The sequence below is a fragment of the Crocodylus porosus genome, unplaced genomic scaffold (genome assembly GCF_001723895.1).
Source record: "Crocodylus porosus isolate Cpor-Errol unplaced genomic scaffold, CroPor_comp1, whole genome shotgun sequence".
In the NCBI taxonomy this organism is placed as follows: domain Eukaryota; kingdom Metazoa; phylum Chordata; order Crocodylia; family Crocodylidae; genus Crocodylus; species Crocodylus porosus.
The window spans coordinates 6,750,677-6,766,579 of NW_017728923.1; the positions used below are offsets into that span (position 1 = coordinate 6,750,677).

The 15,903-nt window shown below is 45.4% G+C and overlaps 1 protein-coding gene across 8 annotated transcripts in view; it reads left to right on the forward strand.

Annotated features, from left to right (window-relative positions):
- Window positions 1-15,903, forward strand: part of MGRN1 (mahogunin ring finger 1) — a 150,532-nt gene that overhangs the window by 444 nt on the left and 134,185 nt on the right. The window lies entirely within an intron of this gene.

Consider the following 15,903-nt stretch of genomic DNA (forward strand, 5'->3'; position numbering starts at 1 on the left):
GTGCGTGGGGGGGAGCTTGTGTGTGTGGGCAGGGGGCACGGGTGTGTATCTGTATGTGTGGGGTCAGAAGCAACCCTGCCGTTCATCCCTGTACCTGCAATGTGGACAATGAAGCGCCTGGCTCCGGTGCTGGCGGGGTCATGGGCCTGTGCGTGCGCTCAGGTGGGACGCGGTGCCTAGCTGCCACCTGCCTTCTTGGGTCCTCAGGGCTTTTAGCTCACAGCCCTGGTCTTTGGGCTGCATGTGCAGCAGGATGGAGTTTGCCCCGACAGGAGCATCTCACCAAAAATGAAAGAAAAATCAAGACCTGTTTTTCTGCCTTATGGGGTTTAATAAACCCTTAAGTGATGGGCCTGAAACATCTTACAGGGCTCCTTGGCAGGAAAAGGGAGCTTCTGGGGATGAGTGGTTGTGAGCAGAAACCAACCATTAAGTTGAATCTCTAAAACTTGGAGCATTGGACATTTTCACGCCAGGGAGGTTTCTCCTGTCTCTGCATTTATCTTAATGCTCTTTGACAATGTAAACAATACAAGGTGTGTGGTGTTCACAAACATTAGAGAGGAGGCTAATGTCCTCTGGCAGGGAAATGATTCAGTTCAGCCAGAATCTGACTCCAGAGTTAAAGACAAGGAGTGTGTAATGCCTTGCAGTCAGAGGACACCAAGAGACTGCTGTTACCACCTGCAATTGGGACAGTGTCACAAACCAGTAGAACTTACCAAAAAACTTGTGCCTCAGAGAGACCCTGATTTTTCTTAGTGAATCAATGAGTCTGTAGTTTACAGGCTGGCAGGCCCCAAATCTCCCCTGGCTCTGTGGTCACATTTTGCCTCACAGAAAAGATCTTTTTCTTGCCTGGTAGTGATATGAACTGCTTCAATAAAAAGACTCTTTTGTCTGATTTCTGTTTAACTCTACTCTGGAATTTGTGGTGGTAGATGCTTCCTAGCTGATGCTTCTGTTTAGTTCCATCCATCATGTTCTCCTGTGTGTCTCCTACCAATAGGAGACTTGTTTACTTACAAAAGTGTGTTTTTTCTGTAGCTCATAAGATGCTCTTAGTAGCTTTTGCTGATTGATATGATAAGTTCCTTCCCTTCCAGGCCCTGGCTGTGGAATATGGAATTCCAAAGACATGCAGGATGTTACTCTGAAGAACTTAAGTATACATCTCATGCAAATTGGGATGCTGAATTGTAAAAGTCTCTCTTCAGGGAAAATAGGAAATGGGCTGATGCTGTGACAGTTGTTTCAAATTAATCTATTATCTATCAGGCCATCTAATTGGCATCTTATAAACATCTTCTACATTGCCAGAGTCCCATGACTTGTTTTTATTCTTTGTGTTTTTTCTTTTAATTGATGTGAAGCTGAATTAGTGTGGCAATCCTTGCCATAGGGTTCTGGAGGTATAGGTCAGACTAGACTTCAAATAATGCAAATGGAGCAAGAGTACAGTGTTCTGCCATTTAAGAGCTGGCAGCCAAGAGGCCCTGTCCTTGTTCCCTGAGGACTTCAGAACATGTGCGCCAGAAACTGCTAAGGAAGGGATGCTGTTTGTGATAGCCAAACTTGAGTACACTGTTCATTAGTATACATCAATAACAGACAAGCAAAGATGCCAAAACAATTCCCATGGCCTTATGAAAGAAAAATAGAAGAGGATGCCAGCTTACTTTGAGGTTCACATGTAAAGCAGTGCCTATTTAATAATGGGGAAAATTCAGGAGATTCATGATGTTACTCAGTGAAATTCTGACATATGGTCATCACAGTGGATTCTAGATATACACTTCTGAAGGCTGTAATTTATCAATCACTCTGGCATTTAGATTACTGTGTCATTTATTCAGAGAGGATGACAAACTAATTTATCTTAATTTAGGAGGAAGTGTAAGTATATGCAGAAGACCTATTCTTGTTTGCAGTACAAAAATAACACTTTCTCAGTAATGTTGGCAGTTTGATCATAGGGATGTTCAAAAACTTGGTTCCTTTGTGGTTCTTTATTACTCACAATGATTACTCTAGTCTTGACCTAGAGTCTGTGTCTTATCCCTGTTCTTCATTTTGTTAATAACAATGTGGAAAGTTTTGTCTCTAACTTGTTTCCTTGACTTCTTCTCTAGTGTTCCTCTGCAACTTCCTGGTCTTCTTGCAGGCTATGTTTACAAGCCTGGTGTCTGGACAGAGCTTCCTCATCTAGGGCTTGAGAGCTGTTTATACATTTGTAAGAAAAAGAATGTGCCTAGCAGCAGAGTGTTCAATCTCTTTCCAAAGGCAGAACAACTCCAACATGAGTCAGTGCATCAATCAGATTCCTAAAACCCAGAGGAACTTGCAAAATTTCTTAGTGTGGGGGTGTCAGACATGGCAGAGCCATGCCATCTGTGATGCCCTTGGGCCTAAGCAGACCCACACAGGGCATGGCACATGCTGGACTAGCACCTTGGGCGGGGCCCAGGCTTCATGATGCAGGTACTGCCTGCCCAGGCTGCTCTGGTACTGTGCTGCACAGGTGGGCACTTGCGGCACAGATCTTAGACCGGCTGAAGTGGATGCTATGCTACACATGGTACCTGTCCTGGCCATGCTGTGCCCCACATGGTGCCTACTCCAGAATGCATTGCTGCACATGATGCCCACCTTGGAAGCTCTGGGATCCCCACCACATCTAGCGCCTGCTGTAGCGACCCTGGGACCTGAACTGTGCTGCGTGCATTGCCCATTCCAACTGCTTCAGGATCTGTGTGCAACATGGGTCCCAAAGCAGCTGAAGCAAATCCTGCATCCAGTAGGCTGGAGAGGGGTTAGGGGAGGGAAGGGAAGTCCATGGGCTTGATCTGGTCTACAGGCCAGCCCCACACTACTCATCTGGTCTGTGGGGCCAGATGCTTTTGACACCCATGGTCTATTGTGACTGTACCCGTATTAAAGGCCAGATCATTTCACTCCAGCACTCTATATTGAGCCCAATAACTTCTGTGCTTGAAGGTAGCATGACTCAGAAAATAGATTATTAGACAGGCACTTCCTCTTTCTGGCTCTGCCTATGGCCTGTTGGATGGCTTTAGATAAGTCAGTTCACTGCTTTGTTCCTTGGTTTCTCCATCTTCAAAGGGGTCAGCATACTTTGGTTTCTGCTGATTAAATAGAGTTCTATAACAGCTTGGTATTAATAGTATTGTGTTTGACTAAAGTATAATTTGTTTGACTATGGCCAAGAAGTCTGTGTACTTTTGAATCTGGTACTTAAATTATTATTCCATTCTCTCTGACTTGGTGCTGTTGCCTAGTTCAACAGCTGCCCTTTGGTGCTGGTGTGAGGTGGTTAAAAAGAATGACTTCTGTTTTGATCCCTGAAGACATGTGAATGCAGCTAATTATTTTGCTCTCTGGTGGGCAGGGACAGCTTATGGTGGTAGAGAGAAGAGGAGTTTGAGGGCTTTGAAGTGCGACCAGATAAGGCAAAACATAGGGTGAAGGAAGATTACTGCAAAAGCCAGTTTGCCTCTTGATCCAATCTGTTGCACCATACTTCCAAACTGTCAGCCTCCGGATTACCACGGTGGACTTGTATATTCATTAGAGGTACACCGATGAAGATTTTTTTGGTCGGTACTGATTTCTGATTGTTAACTGGCTGATTGTTAACCAGTACTAATCCCATTGCCGATATGCAACCCAGAAACTTGGAGAGCAGCATCCAGGTGGTAAGTCTGTTGGGGGGGAAGGGGCGTGGAGGGGGCAGATCAAGGCATCCACAGTGAGGGAGGGAATGGGGCTGGGGCAGGGACAGGAGTAGGCATTGCCCAGCTGGGGAAGTAGTGCAGGGGACAGGATGGAGCTGCAGGAAGCTGATCTGGAAGGGGGTGGCCCCCACTGCTGCTATATTTATATTGGACTTACCTGTTTTCTGACTGAGTGTGCTGTAACGTCTTAGTTGGAATTTGCTTTCCACCTTCTTTGGTTTTGAGTCAGGTGGGTTCTGTAGACAACCTACATATCTTGTTTCCTTGCAAGTTTCTGAACAGATTTAAGGAAGCGATTGACTACCTATCAATCTGGGGTATACATGACAAATCCATTCTTTGATTTTAATGTACGTTTTATTTGCCAGATACTACATGGGACTTTGCTTCTCAGAGGGCAAATATTTTGTGGTTATATTTTCAAGGGTGGTTTGTTCCAGTGCAGGAACCACTTCATAGTATGTAGCCTGGAAAATATGCTACAAATATGGATGCTTTAGGAACACAGCATCTGATTATGAGCATATCTTCCTGTATCTTGAAGGGCAGAAAGGAACTAATTAAGAAAGTAAAGTTTTTGCTTTTAGAATGAAATTCCTAAACATCTGCCAATGACCTATTGGCAGAGAAGTAAATAATGAATAGACACAATTTGAGAGTTAAAATTTAAACATGCGTTTTTAGTAGTGAAGGTGGCAATCCATTAGAATATATTAATAGTGGTTGTGGTGGATTATCCATCAGTTAGTACTTTAAATAAAGATACCTTTTAGAGAAACATCCCGTGTTCTGGTTCAAGCAGGTTGTAATTGAAAGAAGTTATACAGGAGGTCAGAGTAGATTGTTGATCATAGTAGTCCCTTCTTGCCTCAAGTATTACATAAAAATGTTTGCTTTTCCTCTTGCTGTATAGAAATGAACACTATCAAGAGACAGATTTTAAAAAAGCAAAGATTTTTTTAAAATTTGTGTGAAAACTATTTTTGTTGTATGTAATAGTCTTAACCAGACAACTAAAACCTTGGCCCAATACATCAAGTACCTAAATAAACTGAAGCATTTACTAAGGAATAAAAGAGTTAACTATTAAACATTTTTTGAAGTGCGCTTTTTTCCTTGCCTAGGTAAGCTCCTACACACTATCCTCTTTGAAAGAGAAGTTCAGGGTAATTACAGATGTTAAAAATAAATGAAGCAGATCATTCTTGAGTGAATATACAAATGCTTTAATTTTTTGCTGTACAACAAAAGCTTTAATTTTAGCCATACTTTTGTTGTGATCAGTTACAGAAACAGAGGAAGAAGCATTTGTATATTGACTCAAGAATGATCTGCTTCATTTATTTTTATATCTGTAATTCCCCTGGTTACTATATTTGCCCTTGTCTGGGACCTCTCCCGATTGCCATGAGTTTTCAAATATGATGGCCAATGGCACTGAAATATTGGCCAACTTTCTCAGCCCCCTCAGGTGCATTGTGTTTGGCCGTACAGATTTGTACAGTCCAGCTCTTCTAAATAGTCCTTAACCTGTTCTTTCACCACAGGTGGCTGCTCACCTCCTCCCCAGACTACTGCCAGGTGCAGTAGTCTGGGAGATAACCTTGCCTGTGAAGACTGAGGTGAAAGAGGCATTGAGTACTCCAACCTTTTCCTCATCCTCTGTCACTAGGGGCATTTTTACATGTGCTCCCTATGTGGCGCTGGGCACTTCTACTTAGTAAGTTGTGCCGATTAAAAGCACCTGCACATCACATGTATCAGCGGTGCAGCGTGCCTCTGTGTCAAGAAAATGGCAGTGTGCTTTGAACTAAAGCACATAGAACATGTTTTAGTTCAAAGTGAATCGCTGCTATTTTCTCCATGTGGAGGCGCACTGTGCCACTGATGCATGTGATGCATGAGGCTGCCAAAGCATGTCAATATCCAGCAGACTCAATTAATCAAGTCTGCTCTGATGCCCTGGATTTCCAGTGTTGAAGCAAGCTTCCCACATGTGTGTAAGTGCCCCAGGTTTCCTCCCCCATTCAGTTAGGTACCCACACTTTCCCTTTTCTTCCTCTGGTTGCTGATATAGAAACCCTCATTACCCTTCGCATCCCTTGCTAGCTGTAACTCCAGTTGTGCTTTGGCCTTCCTGATTTCATCTCTGTATTCCTGAACAATACTCTTATACTACTCCCTAGTTGTTTGTCCACGTTTCCACTTACAAGCTTCCTTTGTGTTTTAGCTCACTGAAGAGTTCCCTGCTAAGCCAAGCTGGTCTTTGGCCATACTTGCTAGTCTTCCTGGACATTGGAATGGTTCTTTCTTGCCTCCTCGGTAAGGTTTCTTTAAAGTACAGCTAGCTCTCCTGGGCTTTTCTCCCCCTCAGACTGGCCTCTCAAGGGATCCTGTCCATGAGTTCCCTAAGCAAATCAAAGTCTGGTGTCTTAAGTCCATGGTCTTTACTCTGCTGTTCTTCTTTCCTTTTCTCAGGATCCTGAACTCAGTCATTTTTTGGTCATTGCTGCCCAAGTTTCCATCCCCTACTACATTCCCCACAAGTCTTCTGTGTTCATGAGCAGCAGGTCAAGAAAAGGATGGCTCATACTTGGTCTCATCAACACTTGCACCAGGAAGTTGTCCCCAACACCCTCTAGAAACTTCCTGTATTGTCTGTGCGCTACTGTACTGCCCTCCCAGCAGATGTCAGGGTGATTGAAGCCCCCCATTAGAACCAGGGCCTGTGACCAGGAAACTTTTGCTGGCAGTTTGAAGAAAGACTCATCTAGCACATCCTCCTAGTTTGGTGGTCTATAGCAGATGCTCACCATGTTGCTGTACCCTCTAACCCTAACCCAGAGACTTCCAACAGGCCTATTTCCAGTTTCATACTGGAATTCTGAGTAATCATACAGCTCTTTTTACATAAAGTGCAACTCTTCCTCCTCATTTCCCTGGCCTGTCTTCCTGAACAGTCTGTGCCTATTTGTGACAGTGCTCCAGTCATGTGAGCTTTCCCACAGAGTCTCTGTTATTCCAATCATGTCATAGTTCTGGGACTGTGCAAGGACTTCTAATTCTTCCTGCTTGTTTTCCAGGCTCCATGCATTCATGTACAGATACGTGAGGTAACTGGCTGATTGCCCTACTTTCTCAGAAAGAATGAGAAGGCCTCCCATGTTGCCCCTTCCTGCTTGCACTTCCTTCAGGTCACCCACTTCCCCACTTTTACCTCAGGGCTTTGGTCTCCATCTTCCCCAGTGAACCTAGTTTAAAGTCCTCCTCACTAGGTTAGTGAGCCTGTCTGTGAAGATCCTCTTCACTCTCTTTGTCAGGTGGATGCTGTCTCTTCCTAGCAATCCTTTTTCTTGGAACACCATCCCATGGTCAAAGAAGTAAACACCATCTGCACAGCCATCCACTGATCTGTAGGATGTGTCTGATCCTGCCCTGGCCTGTTTCCTTGTCCAAAAGCATTGAGGCGAACACCACTTGAGCCTCCATCCCCTTCACCTTTGCATCCAGAGCCCTGTAGTTGCTTTTGATCTGCTCAGGGTCACCCTGGCAGCATCATTGGTGCCCACATGGATGGAGCATCATGGGGTAGTAGTCAGAGGGCTGGATGAGTCTCAGTAATTCTTCCCTGACACCTCGGATCTGGGCAAGCAGCAACTTCCCTAGACAACAGGTCAGGCTGGCAGATAGAGGCCTCCTCACAGAAGGGAGTCTCTAATCACCACAACCCATCACTGCTTCTTGGTAGCAGTGGTCTTGATCCTTCCAACCTTGGAGAGGCCTGGCCTGTCCTCTTCCACCAATGGAATGTGCTTTTTCTCCTCTGGTGCTAGGACTCGTATCTTTTCTCCAGTCAAACTGCTGTAGGTGGAGATGAAGATTTCTGTTTGCTGTCAGAGGTCACAAGCTTCTGGCTTCCACCTTCCTGGGAGTCTGTGTCCTTTTCGCTAGCACTGCCTTTTGGCTGTCTTTCATTCACAGTGCTAGAGGTCTCCTCCAGCACTGAACCGATGAAGTCCTCGTGGCGGAGGATGCTTCAGAGCCTCACCACCTCCTCCTGTAGCTCTCTTACCTGCTTCTTGAGGGATACCACCAGGAGGAACCGCTCACACGACAGGCACTCCCCTACCTGGCTGTCACTGGAAGGAACCTACAAGCCACAGCCTTTACAACAACCAGGACCTGGGTGGAAGCCTCAATGGTGAACAGTCCTGCCTTGACAGACACCTCGGGTACAAGCAGGAAGAAAAGCTGGCAGTGGCTCTGGCATTGTGACATCCTCCAGCCATTTTGGGGTTTTTTAAATCTGTCACCTCTCTTGCTGCCCCTCTTCCAAGCATGGAGCTGATGTCAGGGTTGTGGAGCCCAGCACAGCTGTTTGCAGCCTACCTGCTACTTGCTGAAGCTGCCTGTAGCCCAGGTTGGCTACAAATAGCTGCACTGGGCTCCAGAGCCCTGCCATCAGCTCTGTGCTAGCAGCAGGGAAGAGGCCGGGGTTGCATTGTCTTAGGCCCCTCCCTCACCGTCCGCTCCAAGGCACGTGTGCACCCACTGGTATGGAGCTAATGTCAGAGCCCGGAGTAGATGTTTGCAGCCTCCTGGCTGCAACCGGCTCAGGCTCTGGGTAGCTGCTGCCAGCCATAGTGCCTGGGCTGCTTGCAGCAGTGCTTGCAGCTGTCCAGCTGCCTGCTGGCAGCAGCTGTCTAGAGCCCAGGCTGGTAGTGGTGTGTTGAGCAAAATGGCCTCACATGCCATGTTCGGCACACGTTCTGGGGGTTGCTGACACCTGTACCTAGTCAATGAAATCAAACCTAATTCGTGAAGAAGTTTCACAGTTTAATTTATGGTTACCAATGTAGTGGTTAAAACACTTGTTTTAAATTATTTTAACATGGCTTCTAGAGGTACCGATATGAACTTGTGTTTGTTTAGTTTTGTGGGATGCATGTTTTCTATGTGCATTCATGAGCCCAAATTCCCTGACCAGCGTCCTGAATGTATATACTGGGTTTCCAGCAGATCTCTTGAAAATCTTAACTAAAATTTTTAAAATAAACTTTAACAAATCCAATTAATCAAATAACAAATGTAATGTTTAAAGATGCCTTCAATCCCCATATCAGGTGTATAGAAATATAGATACTTATCTTCAATCAACGGTGTTCCCAAGTAGTTGTCCACAGTGGAGTTTTATGTTCTTTGTTTCTCTTCCTTTCAGGCTGTAACAGTTCCTGTACATTTTATAGTTCATGTCAAGCATTTGTGTTTCTTCAGATCTGTCTGTAACCTGTTTAATGATTCATCTCACTCTTTTTCTTCAGAATTTTGCATAGTACAAAGCTCACTGTCTTCTACCCAGCTCTTCTTTTAGATTTCAAATTAATTCCACAGTTGTTCCTAACCGTTAGCTCATAAAATTTGCACTCTCCTTCAGGGTTCTAAAAAGTTTTGCAAACTTCATGGTTTGGAGGCGGATGAGTCTCTTTTTTCAGCAAATTCAAAGAACTTCCACTGGATTTCTAAGCAAGGATCTTTTTCCCTTTTTCCGGGCATGACACTGGCTTAATAGGATATCTTTTCTTTTCCACTGCTGAAACTTCCCAAACTTTTTAAAATTAGTCAGCAATTTTTATTTATTTTTTTTTTAAGTAATGTCACTTCCAGGTTTTTGCTATAATAATTCTTGCAGCCTCTAGAAGATGAGTGATCAATTCCCTTTGACTCTTGCATGTTGCAAAGTTCTCAGGAAAATTTGGTAAGAATATTAATGGGCTATCTGATAGCTGGCATCCTGTTACTTCCCTTACCATGTCTCCAGCCTTTTTTCAGATCAACTTGATTTTGGTAAACCTACCACCATATGTAATATAATCTTTCCAACTGACCACATACCCTCCAACACTTGCCTGTTCCTGTACCGTAAATACATTTAATTTTAACTGGGATGAGATACCATCAGTATAGAATTTAAAAATTTTCTTTTATTTTTGTGCAGATGGATATGTTAATCAGCTAACAGTTTTGTTTGGGTGGTCTCTTGCTTGGTGCTGTTCTTGGTGCTTGAGTCTGTGCACTCTGGGAAGCCTGTGGTAGCAAGCAATCCAGGGGTAAAAAATGCCCCCCATACTACACTACTCCCCTGCTTCTGGGTTGAGGGTGGGGATCCGGCCTTATCTCCCTCCTCAGCAGTTTGAGGCACAACAACAGAAGGAGCTGACTTAGCTGAGCCGCTTGCCTTCACAACCTCAACCTTCTCTGAGGTGCTTTCCAGAGAAGGAGACCTGAGTCTAGGGGAACTTTGAGGGTTGTGGAGCACAAACTCAGATTCTCCCTTGGCCCCCAGAATTTCTTCTGCCAGGTCACTCGGTCCCCTGGTTCCAAATCCAGCTCCTCCTCTGGCACTGGGAGGCTTATGCTGGGAGGTGAAATTGGGGTAAAGAAGACTGTCATTCTGCTGGTGGTGACTGTTTCTGGTGTTAGGGGAGGTGGTGCAGGGACAGAACCTTCTTGCTTCCACTGGCAGCAGAAGACTCATGGTTGCCAGGAAAGAGGATATGTCTATGTTTGGGGGGACAGGGTGGGACTTGCAGCTCTAGCTCTCCCCCTCTAGGCCCTTTCCCTCCCCTGCCAGAAGACCTGGCACCTGCCTTTCTAGCATGCTTCATATTAATCTTTCCTGTGCTGGAAAATTTGTCTCTGTGTGTGTGCAGCTGTAAAGTCTCTTCTTCTTCTTTTTTCTGATGTATGTGTCTGACTTGTGTTTACTGTTGTGTGTAAAACTATACAATATCTCTTCTTCTCTGTATGTGTTTGTGAGTATGTGTAATGTATGTGCTTTCCTGCACAGTGATGGATCATACTACCAGGGAAAACACAGCTTTCGTTTTAAAAAGTGTGTGTGTATGGAGGGGAGGGAACCAAGAACATATAAGAAGTTTTGGGGGGAAGAATAAGTTGAAAGAAGTGGATTGGATAGGGATAAGTAGAAATATTCTAGCTAGTAAGCTGTATCCGGTCCTTTCCCAGAACAGCAACTAGTTGGAGACTGACTAGGTAGGAAGCCAAGCCAGTCCAGTACCTTTCAGATGCTGTTGCTTAGGCAGAAACAGCTCACAAAAAAGGACAGAAAGGGTGCAGACAGAGGCTTATATGCTGTTTCTGCATCCCTCCCCCAGAGCACTGTGATTGGAAGGGGACTCAGGGGGATCACAGACACTGGCCAGCCACAAACATCACTCTTTCCCCCACCTGCTGCTCCCCCCCCTTCTCTGTTTCTGTTCCCCTGAAAGACTGACTTCTGAATCTTTTCCAGATCAATTTGGAGGTTTTCTTTTTTCTCCTGAATTGATTTGGATTCAGTGATTCGGCCTCCAAATTGAACTGAATCTTCTCCGTATTGAATCGGTGACTGGAGCTTCACACCCCCCTATTGTCTGGGACAATGATAGCAACATCAAGTGTGTAAATATTATGCTTCTGTAGTTGCTACAAAGAAACAAGCCTGTCAGTACCTACAATTAGCCTCCCTGCTCATTTGTGTGTTCTGTTTTTATATCTCTCATAAGGTCAATCAGAAATCAGTGAGGCCTGGTCTTCCCGAACTCTCTCTTGGAGCCTTAGTTTAATTACAGTTAAGCATAACTGGAAGTCTCACATTATGTAGGTGCAGTATGGAAGCTTTGACAGAGTATTGTTTTCAGTTCCATCTTGGTGTGAATGCTGTATTTTCCTGTCTGCTTAGCAGAACGTTGCCAATGAAACCTTCTATGCCAAGCCCCTCTAGATGTGCAGGTAAAGGTGCAGTGGGATCTGATGTGTGATTCACACCTATGATACCACAGGTGCAAGGCAGGAGGCATGATTGTGGGATCATGAGTCAGATCCGCATCCCACCTTTCTGCTGGTGCAGGTGGAGCCCAGGGCTGTGATTCCTGGCTCCCCCTGTAATGGCAAAAAGCTGACTGGGAGCTCTTGTGTCTGTGTCTGCATCTGCCCCATTGGATCTGCAGCCCTATGTCTGCACCCCTGCCAGACCTGGATGGGGACCGCACGGGCACTGTAGCAGAGTCATTGCACCCTACTGTAGCAGCCAGCTGCCTGTGAGCTGTGGCTGCACAGTTGGCCTTTGTATGGCACTGCTGCCACATGTGCCTCTGCCCTACCATTTAGGAGCTATCACTTGGAAGATGTTCTCAGTGTAGTGGCCTGCTTTGAGCTGTCAAAGCATATCTTCTTGGCTGCAAGTGGCCAGGAGGTCAGTCACCTCATTTACCCTCCAGTTGGGTCCTAGGTGCCAGCCCTGAGCAGGCACCTCTGCCTGGGTCCTGCCACTTGCCTCACTAGCAGGAATCTTGCTGTTCCCTATTTAAAAACTGCAAATTCTCTGATTAAAAAAATCCCAAACTCTTTAAAATACCCCCCGATCCATGTTCTTTCACAAGTAAAACAAAAGACCACGATATGTACAGAGAGAGACAGATCAGTTGGGTAATGTTTTATTGATATTTACAATTTTAAGGAAATTTGGAAGCTTGCCAGCACCTCTGTCATCATTTTAATATTATAAAAGCCTAAGTCTGTCTGTCTGTCCATCTGTCTGTCCATAACGCTCCATTCGCGCTCTCTTTGGCTGATACTGGAAACCCAGGTATCAAATTTAGCTTGTGCTGCAAATATGCAGCATGGAGAACAGTTTTTCATTTTCAGTGTGCCTCTTGTGGCATCTCAAACTCATTTGAATCGCCACAGCAGGCATGTTTACCCCATGAGATTTCTTTTGGTCCAATCCTCCAATTAGTCTAGGTCTTTCTGAATTCTAGCCCTACCCTCCAGTGTATCTACTACTCGCAGTTGGTGTCATTTGCAAACTTGCTGAGGGTGCACTTTCTTTTCCCATTTTCTAGGTCATTGATGAAGATATTAAACAAAACCAGCTCCAGGGGCACTCCACTTGATACTGGCTACCAACTAGACATTGAGCCATTAACTACTACCCTCTGAGCCCAATGATCCAGCCAGTTTTCTGTTCACCTTACAGTCCATTTATTCAAGCCGTACTTTCTTAGCTTGCCTGCAAATGAGTTGTGGGTGACAGTATGAAAAACCTTGCTAAAGTCAAGGCATACCACATCCACTGCTCTCCTTCCATCCACAGAGCCAGTCATCTCATCATAGAAGGTAATCATGTTGGTCAGGCATGACTTGCCCCTGGTGAATCCATTCTGATTGTCCCTAATCACCTTCTTCTCTTCCAGCTGCTTAGAAATTGATTCCTTGAGGACCTGCTCTGTGATTTTTTTTTTTTTTATAAGCTTCCATTGTGTTTTAGTTCGCTGAAGAGTTCACTGCTAAGTCAAGCTGGTTTTGTGCCATACTTGCTAGTCTTCCTGTGCACTGGAATGGTTTGTTTTTGCCCCCTTAGTAAGATTTCTTTAAAGTAGATCCAGCTCTCCTGGACTCTTCTTTCCTCAGACTGGCCTCTCAAGGGATCCTGTCCATGAGTTCCCTGAGCAAGTCAAAATCTGCTTTTCTGAAGCCCAGTGTCCTTACTCTGTTGTTAAGTGGTTGTTTAATTCCTCCACGTATTGTACCACGGAGTCCTAGGCTGTGCATTTATGAACTTGACATTTTATCTCTCGCCTCGTATATGTCTATCCATGACTATATGGTGCGTCCTCCACTGCCCTACACACACCTTATCAGTCTGCTGTGTTATAATGTCAGGGTTGTTTTTAAGGTGGAGTATGGCTCTCTGTGCAAGACTGGGGATGTAATATGTATTGTTGTTTTCTTGACAATCTCATGAGAGGGCATTGAAGGGGAAACAATTTATATACAGATCCAGAGTGGGGCTGTGGCCCTCAGGTGGAGTTCTGGAGCTGTTCTTGTGCTGTCTGTAGGTCTTGGTCTGTGGCTGCTTGATCATTGTGTGGCTCCTTGTCATGGAAGCATTCCCTTAATTTTAGCTGGAAGAAAAATACCTTGCCATATAGCTGCACCTAACTGAGTTGTATGGTAGGGCAGAAAGAAAGACCACAAGATATTACAGATGCCTAAGCCAGGCAGAGAATGAGGCTGGATAGGTTGATGATATTACTCTGGACTGTAAGGTGGTTGTTGAAGCATGCAAGTTTGGAAAGTTTTGCTTCTGTTATTTTCTTTAAGGAGTGAAGATGTTTGTGACAGACTTCAAGGCTAGATGCAGAGATCTCCTGGTGAAATGGCTGTTATGTCCATTTGGTTCTGCATTTTGTTAATTCTGCAAGTCTGGTGTTAATCTGCTTGTGTTTGCTGCTAGAACACTAATAACTTGGTTCCTCAGTTTCTCAGGGTGTGAAGCACAGCTTGTCCGAATAGGTTGTGTGGTATATAGAATGGAGTAGATCAGTCATCTGTGGTTCCTTGGGTATGATATTAATTTGCTTTTATCTAGTCAGAATGAAGATATTTGAGTGCACCACAGCAAGTGTGGATTGATTACAGTCCATTTCATTCAGCTGATCATGTCTCTTCCAGGGCTTCAAACTAATTTGACTAGATCAGTTTCTAAACTGACTTAATTAACTTGAAGCTCGTCTCAATTTCAAGCCTCAGCTATTCTAGAGAATTCAAACAGATTTGGAAAGTCAAAATTTAATGGTGACCTGTAAAGAAAAATAAAAAGATGCGTCTCAAGTAAGTCTTCTTATATATTAAAAATATCAGGAAAGGCAAATCTTGCCTTCTCTAGTTTGGTTGTAGACTTTGCTTTGAGTTCCCAGAATGCACTTCTTCAGTCCTGTGATGAAGGAGCAAGGGTAGTAGTAGCTCCCCTTTTAAACCACTTTTAGTGTGTCAGATTTCACATCTTAGTACTGTCTTAGAGCTGTCCCTAGGGGTGTGTGGGGCCCCGGGCATATCAGCCTCTGTGGGGCCAGGGGAGGAGGGGGGCAGGGGAGGTGATGAATGGCATAGGTGGAGGAAGAAAAAAAAATTTGGGGGGCTGAACGTGTGTGCGCACATGCATCCTCCCCATGGAAAAGTCTACAGGGGGAGGGGAAAGGGCCACGGCATGGCACGGCCCATTGCTGTGGGCCTTATTCCTGGCTGGGATGTGATTCCTTGTGACTGAGGCCGTGGTTGGGCTGGTTGTGGGACAATCAGAGCCCAATAGCTTGTCCAGGGGCGCAGCGTGGGGGAGCTGGGAAGGGGGTGGAACCCCCATCTCACCCTCCCTTGGCTCTCCACGGTGTGCATGGTGGTGGAAGCTGCCCGCCTGCACCCCCAGAGGGGTCTCCAGGCTCCGACTATCCCATGACCTGGCCTGGCCAGGGTCCCAGTCACAGTGAATGGGGCCCTTGCCTGGGCTGGGTCATGGTACAATTCTCATTGTGCAGCAGGGAGGGGACAGGGGTGAATAATTCGCCCTTCCCCTACTCCACTCTCCCCTGCACCGTGGGGGGTCTCAGTCTGTCCCCATTCCCCCTCCCCCGGCCCAGGGTGATAAAGACAATTAAAATAAACTTACCTGCCTGCATGTGGCTGGATCAGCTGCAGCGCTGGCTGCAAATGCAGGGTAGCTGAGTGTGCCTGCTCCTCCTCCCCACTGCAGCAGCCTGTGTGTGGCCTAAGGCTACACCTGATGCTGCACTCCATTTGTGGGGGCTGGGCCCTGTTAGCCCCACCTTCTGCCACTGGCCCGTACATTTTGAAGACGCTGAAAAAAAGGACAGATGATTTTTCTTTGCAGGTCACCTTTAACTCAGTCACACAGTAATTGTATCCTTTTTCATGTTGTCTGAGAAGTGTTAATTTATTTTGTATGTACCTTTTCTAGCCATTTGGAAGGTAGCATTTTTATAAGCCTCCAAAATAAACAAAGGGTGTCTTATATTCTTTTTTTCCTTGTTCATAGTTTCATAGTAGGGTCGGAAGGGACCTGAGCAGATCAAGTCCGACCCCCTGTCATGGCAGGAAAGAGTACTAGGGTCAAACGACCCCAGCAAGGTGATTCTCAAGCCTTATCTTAAAGACCCCCAGGGTAGGAGCCAGCACCACTTTGCTTGGAAGTTGGTTCCAGATCCTAGCCCCTGTGACAGTGAAGTAGCGCCTCCTGATGTCTAATCTGAATTTACCCTCTGCCAGCTTGTAACTGTTATTTCTAGTCACT